General features: G+C 36.3%; 1 pseudogene; it reads left to right on the top strand.

The window, feature by feature from the left end:
• Positions 1 to 4391: 4391 nt before the first annotated feature.
• On the top strand, positions 4392 to 9014 carry LOC145764696 (transmembrane protein 87A pseudogene; annotated as a pseudogene).
• Positions 9015 to 12488: the final 3474 nt, after the last annotated feature.

Consider the following 12488-nt stretch of genomic DNA (forward strand, 5'->3'; position numbering starts at 1 on the left):
TTAGACAAAAACTAATCCATTTTGACTTTCCACTACTGACTACCGCGTCTACCTGTGTTGAAAGCTATATAATCACAATCTACAAAAAAAGAATCGCTTTACAAAAAAGGAGAAGCTGAAATTTCTAAAAACAGACAGCTTAGTGGGGGAACAAACAACGGATTGTGGCGTCACAGACACCAATCCGTATAGAACACTGCGAAATCCTACCTCGCAGTTTACGCGTCCTCCTTTCTGTCGCTGGTACACCGCAAAATCCTATCTCGCAGTTTACACAGCTCCTTTCTGTACACAACCTTGCTTCTTGTCGCCGAATGCCTATAATCTCTCCCAAACAAATAATTTGACCACTACAAAAAAACTGCCATAAACTGAAAAACAAACGACCCATTTTTGTTTGGGAAATCAAGTAACTGTAACTAGTAACTGTTGAAAAACGATAAAATAGTAGCTAGTTACCGCTTATCGTTACTTTTTGAAAAAAGTAACGAAGTTACAGTTACAGTTAATCAAAAAGTAACTAGTTATGTAACTAGTTACTTTTTTAACTAGTTACTGCCCACCTTTGCTTGTAGAAGCTCTTGACGCAGGGCCGGTTACCAAGATTGGCAGAGTAAAGTTTCCGATTATTGAAGTGTTGTTGCCAGGAAATTATTCCATTCACTAGGTGCCGCTGAATGGAGAGCAGTCCTGAAATGAGTTGCTCAAGCGCACACCCCGAGAGTCGAATTTGCGCCGCGTGGTCTTGAGCGGGCACGTAACCACTGACCTAACAGGGCGGACAATGGAACTGGACAATCACTGCAAAAAATTTAAAAGAAAAATGGGAGACATTGATGCCAACGAACTAATAATGGAATTAAATCGGTTTATTTATGTCATCGAGAAAGAAAGAGGACTTGTCATGGCAAGTATTTTTTTGAACGTACAAGAACAGCTTTCAGGAGATATATCCGAATCTTTTCATTTGCACCAGAATTCTTCTGATCGACCACACCAGTTACTGTCGCCAGAGTTGAAAGGACCTTCAGCAGAATGAAACTGATCAAGAATATCCTGCGCTTAAACATGGCAGATGACAGGCTTTCTGCTCTTGCAATTACCATCGAAAACAAGATTGCCAGATCCCTGGACTATGACCCATTACCATTTGCGCAGAACAAGGCTCAAAAGAAGCGCTTTGCGTAATTATGGAACATATGTCCACACTGTCACTGGAGACCTAGGCTATACACAGTTGTGGGCGCAGCTAATGTAAAAGTTAGTTTTCAACAAAGAAATCAGCGGATTTCCAATAAATTTACTTTCGCTAACGAGTCCGCTACAATTTCTCAATATTAGCAAAAATGCTAATCCGCTAACCAAAGCGTTAGCTTCGCTAATTAGCGGAACTGTGCCCTCTACTGTGTATACATAACATGAACCCTGCATGTTGTGTAAAATAAATACCACATTACAGTTTCTGCGTTGAAAGGAGCCCCAGACTTATGTTCGGAGGGGGCCACGTTCTTTGTTGCTACGGCCCTGCGGGACGCCTTAACAACTTGACACTTTTGTCTTTTGAAAGACAACTCATTGACAGTTCTGATTATGATGACATAATCAACTTTTATAGCTCGAAACCTAGAAGCTCCGGTGGCGGTGGCCTTGTGTAGAAGCTCCGGTAGCGGTAAAACTAAGTTTTTGTATGCTGGCCCGCCGTGGCATTGTTGGTGAAGGCTCACCAAGATACTTCTTAGGCCCACCCATAAATTACGTTCTGAATCCGCCACTGCCTTGTTTATCTAATATTTTCCTTGTTTTGGCCTTTTTTTGTATTATTTTGCATTAAGACCTTTTCATAGTCTGGCAACCGTGATTACAATGCTTATTTTATCTTGTTTGAGTTTGGCTTATTTTTGGTCTTTTTTCTACCTATTTGGCCTTAAGTTAGCCTTTTTTCTTGGTTAGTTTGGCATTTTTACAAATTGCAGTCTGGCAACCTTGACCTGAATTAGAAATTTGCACAGAATAATTAAAAAATTTGAACAAAATTTAATTGATTTTAGAGCAATGTTGTGGAAATTAATGATTGGCAACACTATTCTGTTTAACCACTTCCATTTCGTTCAATTTTGGATTTGGAACAATTGAAGCATAGTCGACTCCATAGAGAATATTGACACGTCGCCGTTTGCTACTTGTAGGCAGGTTCTGGATTGGAAAACGTTTTTTCCATCTTCTATCCTGAGATTTTCTTCAATTAAATCTGCAAATTTTGTAGGCTATCTAATTTAATAGCATTATTTTTCTAAGGATTCAATACCATCTGTCTGGTGTTAGAAATAGAAGACCCATAGGATGTGTGTCACTGCATACAGGAAGCTCAGGGAGATAAAATGCTTGGAGTGGCTGTTTTCCATGTCTTTTCAATTGATATGACTCATCAGAGATTTCTCGCTTAGACAACTGTTTGTTTATTTGATGCTTCCAATAAGGGTCCCACGATTTACCAATTAGCCACGTTAAATTATCCATAAACCATATATAAGTATCAAATTACCTTTAAGTTAAGCCAAATTATCCATAAATCCGGCTAAATTACCCATAAGTTATGTCAAATTATCCATATGTCTCGTCGAGTTAACTGTTTTGTTTGTTTGTCGTATCCAGGCTTACACCTGGTGGTTGAAGATTTAGGTTAAGTGGACGGGAAGGCAAGGAAGCCAATCTTCATGTCCACCTTCAGGCATGCCTTTAAGTGTCCTGCCAAAGACACAGCCACATGCTCTTGAGCGGTGTCGAACCGGCGCCCTTTCGATTGCCGTTCCAGGGCTCTCACCACTCAGCTATGTAGTCGTGTTACCCATAAGGAGTGCAACCTATTTTGTCCCCTGAAAGGACCGAGAAAAAAATACAACAGAACCAAAGTTGCTGATTGGAGTTGCCGCAAACATTTCAAAATTTTTCCTTTAAAAAGATTGAGAGAAAAAATACAAAAAAGAACATGTCACTGATCGCAGTTGCTGAAACAGTTGACCATGCTAAGTATCTTCAAATAATAGTTGATAAACCGAACCTCACGTTTGGGTTAGGGTTATCAAATTAAGATTAGGGTTAGAGTTTGGGTTAGTCACACTTATTTTTGTGGTGGCCCATAAAAAGTCAATGATTAATTCAAGCTAGGAAAATTTAAAGGCATTACATTTTTGCGATGTGACCGTGTTTGCCGAACGACGCATTACATTTTTGCGTCGTTCGGCAAACACGGTCACATCCTCTTATGACGAACGGAAAATTATCCAGAGAAATTCTCAAATTCAAGAAAATTAAAAACTCTGACTTTATTACTCATAGTTGAAAAGACATAAAAAATTGGGCTGTAGGCTTCCGAAAATAAAAATTGACTACAAAAATGCAGCAGCCTAACGATTGAGTCACTTCGGGTCAAAATTTAGTTAAAAATTAAAAAAAAAAACGCTTCCGCGAAGTATCGAACTCATTCCCTCTGGAACACCAACCAGAGACGTAACCTACGCGCCATCCAATCAGTTGAAGATAATCGTCGAATTTACAAGTTATATACGCACTCTTCTCGTCTTTTGCTTTGAAAGAGAAAAAGAAAGAAGTGCCTATAGAGTGACGTCATGACCGGTCAAATAGTGTTTCAGATTCAAAGACCGGCGCCGGTCAAATAGCCACTGCCAAATTTAAAACTGTTTGCGGAAACTTCAATCAGCGACATAGGCGGCAGGCGCTTAAAACTCCAATACTGGTTAATTGCTGAAGTTTTTAATATTGTACTATTGATGAAAAATACTTCATATTGATCAAAAATAAAGCGCCTCTGAATGTAAACCTCTAACATGATAAGAAATAAAAGTTTATGCACACGGTTTACAATCGAGTAAATATGGTACCGTATATCATCAAAGGCACATCAACACATAAAGTGTTTTAGTTGCTCAGGCTAGTTTTGATGGTCAAAAATCTAGTTTAACGTGTTCTGACAGGCTGGAGTAGCCTGTATCACAAAGAGCGTACAATTTATATAATTGGTTTGATGTTGACCGCATGAAAGACTTTTGTAGTGATAAGATATTGGCTGACAGCTATTTGATGGCAGAGATTTTATAGGGTAAATCGGATAGAATAAAAGCCAATGTTCATATGTATTGCCAGGACACAGCCACATGTCAGAGTTGACATCAAGACAACTACATTATGGACATGTGTGTGTGTTTGTCCATGTCAATGATTTCTGAAACTTCCATGTGTTTGTCCATAAAATGTCATTTTATTACTAATTCCTTCATTCTGTTTAATCATGACAGCCAATATAAAATATTTTTGTGTCAAAAATGTATCTGAAACATATATAATGGTTTTTAAATTTCAGTGTGTTGTGAAGATGGTAGTACTGTAAGAAAAATGAAGTTGTTACAGCTATCCTTGTTTTTAGTCTGCATATCTTCAATCTGTTGCTCATCATCACAGGATGCTGTAAAGCACAAGCCTGAACAAGGCATCTTTTCATTTACCTTGACCACAGCAAATCCAATGGTATTTGCATCTAAAACTCTTTACAATCAATCTTCTATTTCAATAACAGTGAAAAAAGAAGATTCAATGATCAAACAATGCAGAAGTGATTTCAAAGTGCGTTGGGTTGCTATTGGTACACATTGCAAAGGTATATTTAGTAATACCAATATGACAGATGATATCATCAATGCTTGCTTTTATAATCCTGAACACTGTTTTAAAACTTACTCTGGCATGTATGCAACAAGCATTACTGAAGTTAACTGTGACACACCCATAAGTTTAAAAACAGCTCACTGGGTTTACTTTGCTCCAGTGTCCACAACAAATACATCGACAACGACAAAACCTTCGAAGGAAAAAAGCCAAAAACGCCACAAAAAATCATTGCCAGATAAGCCAAGTTCTGTAAATCCTCTTCCAGATCCAAAAGAAACTGGTCCAGTAAGTAATAATTCGACAAACAATCTAACAACAAAACAAGGCAAAGCAACAAAACTACATTGTGTAGCCATAACTCCATCTATTGCAGAATATATGGTCATTGTTGGTGTTTATGGTGATTTCTCTACTACTAAATTGAATCTTGGGATTACAATTAAAATGGAGGGACCCAAAGGTTATTTATCAGCACATGAGTTCCCTCTTTTAACCTTTTATGAAGTTATGTGTGTTGTTTACGTGTTTTATGCAGCAGCATGGTTGGTGATGTCTGCATATAACTATCATGATCTACTTCGTGTTCAATTTTGGATTGGTGGAGTAATTTTGCTTGGTTTGATTGAAAAGGCTGTGCATTATTCTGAATACTCCACTGTAGACAGGACTGGGATTTCTGATACGGGAACGGAAAAGTTTGCAGAAGTTGTTTCAGCTTTCAAACGAGCTGTGGCAAGAATGCTTGTTATAATTGTTAGTTTAGGTTTTGGGATTGTGAAACCTAGACTTGGGCCAATGCTCCATCGTGTTGTTGGGATTGGAATTCTTTATTTCATTGTTGCTGTTATTGAAGCCATGATGCGAATTGATGTGTATTTTGAACATACAAGAAAAGCATGGATTTTTATGTACATCCCTTTAGCTGTTCTTGATTCTGTTATTTGTTGGTGGGTATTTATGAGCCTTCTACAAACTATGAAGACCTTAAGATTACGACGTAATACTGCAAAACTATCTTTGTATCGTCATTTTGCCAACACCATTTTGTTTTGTGTGTTGGCCTCTGTAGGAATGATGGTCTGGTCAATTCACTATCGTGAACAAGGTTGCAATGTCGATTTTTCCAATGAGTGGTTTGAAACTGCTTGCTGGCCAATATTATTTTCGGTCATATTACTTGTTATAATGATTCTATGGAGACCCAACGCAAACAACCAGCGTTATGCCTACTCCCCTATGATTGATGGAGAAGACAGTGAAGGAGAGGATGGAGAACCCATGCTTGGAAGTGGAGCTACAGAAACTGTGAAAATGAGAAGCACTTTCAAGAAAAGTGCTCCAAGATCTGATGTTGATAGAACAGAAGCAGACCTTAAATGGATTGAAGAGAATATACCACAGACTGTGGCTGACGCAGCTCTTCCAGCTTTGATGGATTCAGATGAAGAGGTGATGGTGACAAAATATGAAATGAGCAAAATGGAGTAAAGATTGAGATGCTCTCTCATTACCTACTGAAAAAAAAAACAAGTTGCTCAATGAATCCACCTTATTAAAGAGTACACTAAATTGAAATTACATTTATCAAATTTTAGATATGCGTTTTGCAGTGATGGTAGTTCAATGTCTCTTGAACTGTATAAAGTTGTATTGCAGTGCTATATTTAGGGTAGTTACTGATCTGGATATTATGCCTCGAAATTGAAACATTTTATTTGTATCTTACTGATTGACAAATAACACGCTATTGCCTTAAAGTATGTTCATGATCGTTTTTGTATGTTAGACCAAGGGACTTTACATTACAGAACACAAAACCCTGTTTTTTGGCCACAGTAGAAGAGTAAATTCGACAGATATTATACTCTTTGTTACAAACTTGCTTTTAACAATCAACCTTAAATTCTTTTAAAACCAACTTCACTATTTCTATTGAACCTGTAAAAGCTACAATATTTTGTCAATCAGAAAAAGAAATTAAGTTTTTAGATCTGGTGAGGAAGTAGTTTCACATCCTCTGAGCTAATTCCTAAGTTATACTAAGTACTGGAAACTTGCCCAGTCTTGTTATATTAGTTTCCATAAGCACTAAGCAGTGTCTCAGTCTAGTTTTCCGGGGTTCCTTATTTTTACAAATTTAGATAAATTTGCAAAGATTCACATTGTCATTAGTATGTATTCTTTTTAATTCTATACGGTACTGTATATTTGAAATAAGACTCCAACGCAGCAAGTTAGATTTTAAGGGTTCTACTGCATAACTTTGTTCTGAAATAGCTTTGTATATCATGTATATAATATTAATATTATGGAAAAATTTTAATTCGAAATTGACATCTTAGTGTACCCATGAGTTTCATGTATGTGCAGCTTTTTTCGGTTAACTGAATTCTGCTTTGAATGTTTTAAAAAATATTTTTAAAATTTCAAAACCATCTCTCCCAAGAAGTTCTAAAAACCTCAATTTAAATTGAAAAGCAGTTTTATTACTAATTTTAGTAAGTTAAAATTTATATGTTATAATTTTTACTTGAGCACATATACTGTACTACCTAGCCTATATAATTATATACCGTAATCAACCTGGCTGTAGCCGTTCAATGTGTTTCAGAAAGAAAACTGTAGCCTTGGTTGGAAAAAAAGATGTCATCAATTTATTTATGTTTTTACAACCTTCCCTGAATGTTAAATTTACTGAAAAAAAAATCTGTCTGAAAAAATAAATAATTTTTTGAAGTTCGTTTGTTGTTTTTTATTTAAAATAAATTGTGTTTTTTGAAAAGACTATGACGTATTTCGTTTGTCGGTATCGTAAACTTGATATTGGTTTTCTACTCACTTTTGAAAATTATTGTATATGAAGGTTTGAGATTTCAGGACTGGGTTGCTATAAACCCAAATATTGAAATGATTTTACATTGACTTAGAACTCGTAATTTTGTTCACTCAACAAATGAAGAAAACGTTGTATTCTAGATGGAAACAAAGCATATTTATTGCTAGCAATGGTGCAAAGACAGGCACCACCATCACGATGAAGTATAATTTTTTTGATAAATACCCAACAGTTGTTGGATCACGTTTGCGGCTTTCGCTCAGCAAATGGAGTCTCGCTGGGTTCCAAACGTCCGCACGGTTTGTCTAAGTTTTCTGTGATTTTACGACAAATAATCGCAAGATTAGGAATAAAAAATATGGTTAAAGTTTTAGTTTTCTGGGATCTGAATGTTATTTCAATTCTGCTGTTGTCGGCGAGATACAGTATTACGGAACATAGTTTGCTTTTAGAATAAATTTTGAAACTTTGCTTTGACGTGGGTCGCTAACTTTTTTTGTTTCACGTATTATCTGAATACAATGTTCACTAATATAACAATAACAAGGTCATGACTACAAGTTGTGAGGACGCAGTCGACTGTAGAAGGTACACGGAAAGTAACATAATGACCGTGGTACAGGCACCTCTGTTGAATGATAAGTCACAGAATGGGACCTATTGCTCAAAACCTTTGTGCGCTCATAAGAATAAACAAGTATGTTATTTTGGTCTATGTTAATTATCGTTGGTGAAATTTCTGAAACAGCATTCTCTTACATCCGCTTTAAAACCATACGTCACATACTTTTGGCTTCATGCAATCATTGTCTAACTAACAAAGTAAAGAAATTGTGAATGCGAAAATCCAACAAATTGTTTAAAAACTATTAAAAGCATGTTTTTAAAAATATTTTCTTCACTATCCAGGCATAAAGAGTTTGTTCAAGGGATTTTTATCAAGGATAATTTTTATGATGTCACAGGGTTGTACAGTCAAGCTAGTTAGCCAACGTTGTACGATGTTACAGTATTTTCTGAAACCTTACGGGGTATTAGTAATTATCAAAGTGGAACGTAAAGATTGTGTGAAACAGCTAACAATTTTTATTCACAATATCGTACTGGTAGTTCGCTTTGATGTGATATTTATGCAGTTAGTTCGATTTTTTAAGTTCAAATTTAAAAAAGAATAATATTTATACAGTAGAACTCGGTTAATCCGGATTCGGTTAATCCGGATCTTCGCCTAATCCGGATGAAATTGGAAGTACAAATGATTTGTAATCTTTTTCTTAAGAAACAGCTTCGGATTATCCGGATTATTTAATCCGGATCTTCGCCTATTCCGGACAAAAGTTGCGCTTTCTCTATCGCTTTATCCGGATTTTCCAGACAGTTTTGCCATTTTATGCTAAAACGTAACGTGGCTTATTGCGAGAAATTTCTTATCTATTGTTCCGTTAATGTGACGCAATAAATTATTGCGGATTTCTTCTTTTCATGAACAGTAATCCCTCCTAACGCAAAATTCGTGCGCAAATGCCCAAACTCGTACTGTAACTTGAAAAGATGTCGGTGGAATTTTCGGCGGTATGTCGGTGATGTTTTTCCAATAGAAGACTTTGTTTGATTTTTTGTAAGTTTTCCAAAGAAACTCGTCTTCCGTAACTGTTTTCAAAAGTTTTGAGTGACTAGGCTACAGATTATTACGACACGCATGTCTGAAGATATAACTTTTGCCGGTGTGTTCTTGCGTTAGACGCAGAGTCTACAAATACAATCGTTTTACATGCATAGGCTACTGCATTTCAAAAGAATTCTATCGCTAATATGGTGATCGCGCGTCTCGGAATTGACAGATGACCACACTAATGCGTTCAATTTCGGTGATTTTTACCGATACCCTTCTATCTAGGTAACGTCAGGCTTGATAAAAACCGTCATCGGTTAATCCGGATCTTCGCCTAATCCGGATGGAATCGCCGGTCAAATCGAATACGGATTAACCGAGTTCTACTTGTACGTGAATATACAGTATAATATAATAAGAATTATATACGTGCATATTTGTAATTAGTTACTTGTCCATTGCATATGTTTGCATCCAATTGGATTGTTAGTTATTGGAGAATGTAGTGAAGATCGAGAATCTTGCTAAAAAATGGCATGCGGTTGCAATGTGTTACTTTGTTTCTTGCAGTTATGATATTATTTTGTTGCCTTTACTCAGTTCGGTGCTGATTGTTCCGGAAATTTGTGTGTCTAATTGTATATATTTCTGGTGTAAACCCATTTTTGAAATTTTGAACCAACAAACTGATGTACTATTTATATTACTAAGCAAATATTTATACTCTATGTGAGGCTATCTTGTAGGCATGCCGTGCCCGTAAAGCGTGTCATGCATGATAAAATTGTATGATTTGGTGTGCTTTGTTCGAATGTTGGCTTGTGGTTTCTCAAATTGATTTGTGCCTTGCCATTGGAGCAATTTTCCGGTTTCAAATTTTTATACATGTGTATCATGTCTTATGTGCCATGTCTCGGTATTAAATCTTGTAAAAATGTACTATCTTTTAGATTGAAAATATCTATGAGGAAGCTCAGCCCTAGCAGTTTTGCACGCTTATAAAATGCGTTAATCACCAGCGTATTGCCAGATATTGGACTCAACGGTTACAATTTCCTTTATGCAGTTGTTTTGTTTGGTCCTCTCTACAGATCTATCATCAGATACAAATCTGCAGAACAAATTTATTGCTTCCAGATTTGAGCAACACATTAGCCTTGTGTTTTGCAATTTGTCGGGCATAAACCAAAGTGTTGAACCATAGAGAAATAAAACAAAGTAACTTCAGCGGGTTTAACATGATGTATTACATACACAAATATAACATAATTAAAAATAAAGTCTAACGTTTTCGACACGTACGTGTGTCCTCATCCGGAATTACATTGGTATGTCAACCAGACATTTGTTGGCGAGAGTCGGGGAGCACTTAAACCCAAACTTAACAACCAAAAGTCCAATTAAAGAGCACATCGCCTCTTGTGAAACGTGCACTGACAATGTCTCGATCGACCAATTTAAAATCATTTCTCGAGGCAGATCTGAATTTCAGACTAAGATCATGGAAGCCTTAAGAATCAAACGTAATAATCCGTCTCTCAACCGGCAGTTATTCGCCTGTGGCTCATCGTTCCTCTTGTGTGTGTTCTAATTGTTTGTCAAATGCCTGTAGTTTACACCTCATGTGATCTGTTTTCCCTCGTATAATTTACTTGTAATCATTCCTGTGTCACTCGTTCAGTTTGTGCTTTTCGGTTTGGAGTGTCGTTAGTAAACAGTTACAGTTATAGTGCAAAGTCAAATTTACCTTACAATTTTCATTTTATGTATATTGCAGATATGTAATTCCTGATAAGGACAGACGTACGTGTCGAAAACGCTAGAGTTTATTTTTAATTATATTATATTTGGGTATGTAATACATCATGTTAAACCCGCTGAAGTTACTTTGTTTTATTTCTCTATGGTTCAACAAAGCAAACTCTCTACCGAAGCTTTAACAAACCAAAGTGTATAGACTACCGCGAAGGCTCTTACCAAATAAGCAAGTGTGCAAAGTGCAGCGAAAGAATCCTTTTTTGTAATTGGAAAATATATTAAAATCACCTCATTCCTGTAGTAGCCTAATCCGATCCCTGGGCACAAAGTGTTCTGTTTTCTCCCTAAACAACAAATCAACCACTTTTTACATTGATTCAACGTCTGCATATGTTGAATCAATGCAAAAAAATAGATGATTTGCTGTCTGGGTCAATGTCTAAAAGGGCTGCAAATTGCGCAATTAAGGATTGCGCAAACATGTTCCAAGAACACAGCTAGCTACATTTGCAAATTTCACATCAATGCGACATTGCAGAAATGAAAAAAATTGTAGTAATAGGTGGGGAAATGCTCATCAATCAACATTCCAAGTTACTTCAGTGATTTTCGTTTCGGTTTCAATGTATTGTAGTAACTGGTATCCGCCCTGAAAAATCTAAAGTTGAGCACACACAGGCAATTTTTCACCAGGAAGGAGAGAGACAACCGGTTCGGTCAAGCTGGATTTACTGCTTTGATTGAAATAAAGCGTAATTCGTAACAAACTAATTCAATTGAAAAGAAGATAAAAAGAATTCATATCAAAGCGATATTTTGTTTTGAAATTTTCTTATTTTGTGCACTCGCAATCCTGATTGATCTGTAATTCCCACTTTAAATTGAAGACCAGAGTTGTAGAACTGCTGGTCACATTTTCTGGAAATTGAGTTATGATTTTTCTTAAATTTTTCTGAAGGTGTTGCGACCGTGCCAAATTTCTTTCAACTCAATAACTTACTTCGGTCTCAAGCACGTTTTAACGTTCGCGTTTTGTCGCTTCTACCCTTTTCTCGACCTTTGCTATGCTGACGTGTATTGTTTTGATATGATGGTCAGAAATAAAAACAACTGAACTGATCAAAAATATGTTATATGATGGTCAATGCCTGTCCCCTAGCAATATTTGATTTTAAAATCGGTATAATCTCGCTATAGCACACGCTGGTGTTTGCATAGAAATAAAAGATTGAAGAATGTTAACTTGCTTTATCTCAACAGTCGTATTTTGGACTGAGTAGTTCCTCAACTTAGGTCTTCAATTTTAGTCGCATCTGGATTCGGGGATTTTTCCATGTTTCGATTTCAGTTCAGTTGTTTTTTATTTCTGACCATCATATCAAAACAATACACGTCAACATAGCAAAGGTCGAGAAAAAGGTAGAAGCGACAAAACGCGAACGTTAAAAACGTGCTTGTGACCGAAGTAAGTTATTGAGTTGAAAAAAAAATTTGGCACGGTCGCAACACCTTCAGAAAAATTTAAGATATAAGAAAATAAAAAAAAGAAAATGTTAATAAACAAAAAAAAACAAATAAATTTAGGCTATAGCTTTATTA

This window comes from Aplidium turbinatum, chromosome 2 (genome assembly GCF_918807975.1).
Source record: "Aplidium turbinatum chromosome 2, kaAplTurb1.1, whole genome shotgun sequence".
Classification (NCBI taxonomy): domain Eukaryota; kingdom Metazoa; phylum Chordata; class Ascidiacea; order Aplousobranchia; family Polyclinidae; genus Aplidium; species Aplidium turbinatum.